Source organism: Arachis duranensis, chromosome 10 (genome assembly GCF_000817695.3).
Source record: "Arachis duranensis cultivar V14167 chromosome 10, aradu.V14167.gnm2.J7QH, whole genome shotgun sequence".
NCBI lineage: Eukaryota > Viridiplantae > Streptophyta > Magnoliopsida > Fabales > Fabaceae > Arachis > Arachis duranensis.
Genome location: NC_029781.3, coordinates 67,432,907 through 67,434,282, shown reverse-complemented (window position 1 = coordinate 67,434,282; position 1,376 = coordinate 67,432,907). Strand labels below are relative to the sequence as shown.

General features: G+C 39.9%; 1 non-coding gene across 1 annotated transcript; it reads left to right on the top strand.

The window, feature by feature from the left end:
• The first annotated feature begins 1,265 nt into the window (after positions 1–1,265).
• LOC127743417 (small nucleolar RNA R71) lies at positions 1,266–1,369 on the top strand. Its single transcript, XR_008004809.1, has one exon. It is a non-coding gene; the product is annotated as a small nucleolar RNA R71 (small nucleolar RNA).
• Positions 1,370–1,376: the final 7 nt, after the last annotated feature.

Genomic DNA, 1,376 nt, shown 5'->3' with positions numbered 1-1,376 from the left:
GTAATGAGAATAAGGCAGGTTGTACCTCAATGATCCCTAGTTTCTCCATTACAGAGAGAGGCATAAGATTTATCCCTGACCCCAGGTCACACAGAGCCTTGTTAAAGGTCATGGTGCCTATGGTACAGGGTATTGAGAATTTGCCAGGATCTTGTCTCTTTTGAGGTAAGATTTTCTGAACCCATGTATCTAGTTCACTAATGAGCAAGGGAGGTTCACCTTCCCAAGTCTCATTACCAAACAACTTGGCATTCAACTTCATGATAGCTCCTAGATATTGAGCAACTTGCTCTCTAATCACATCTTCATCCTCTTCTGAGGAAGAATAGTCTTCAGAGCTCATGAATGGCAGAAGGAGATTTAATGGAATCTCTATGGTCTCTATATGAGCCTTAGATTCCTTTAGGTCCTCAATGGGGAACTCCTTTTTATTTGAGAGACGTCCCAGGAGGTCTTCCTCACTAGGATTTTTGTCTTTCTCCTCCCTTGTGCATTCGGCCATATTGATTACATCAATGGCCTTGCACTCTACTCTTGGATTCTCTTCTGTATTGCTTGGGAGAATACTGGAAGGAGTTTCAATAATTTTCTTACTCAGCTGGCCTACTTGTGCCTCCAAATTTCTAATGGAGGATCTTGTTTCACTCATGAAACTTAAAGTGGCCTTAGACAGGTCAGAGACTATGTTTGATAAGTTAGAGGGGCTCTATTCAGAATTCTCTGTCTGTTGCTGAGAAGATGATTGAAAAGGCTTGTTATTGCTTAGCATGTTTCTTCGACCATTATTAAAGCCTTGCTGAGGCTTTTGTTGATCCTTCCATGAGAAATTTGGATGATTTCTCCATGATGAATTATAGGTATTTCCATAAGGTTCACCCATGTAATTTACCTCTGCCATTGCAGGGTTCTCAGGATCATAAGCTTCTTCTAAAGCTGCCTCTTTAGTACTGTTGGATACATTTTGCCATCCATTCAGACTTTGAGAGATCATGTTGACTTGTTGAGTCAACACTTTGTTCTAAGCCAATATGACATTTAGAGCATCAATTTCAAGAACTCCCTTCCTCTGAGGCGTCCCACTATTCATGGAATTCCTCTAAGAAGTGTACATGAATTGGTTATTTAAAACCATGTCAATAAGTTCTTGAGCTTCTATAGGCATTTTCTTTAGGTGAATGGATTCACCTACAGAATGGTCCAATGACATTTTGGAAAACTCAGATTGACCATAATAGAATATATCTAATATGGTCCATTCTGAAAACATGTCAGAAGGACACTTTTTGGTCATCTGCTTGTATCTTTCCCAAGCTTCATAGATGGATTCACCATCTTTTTGTTTGAAGGTCTGAACATCCACTCTAAGCTTGCTCAAC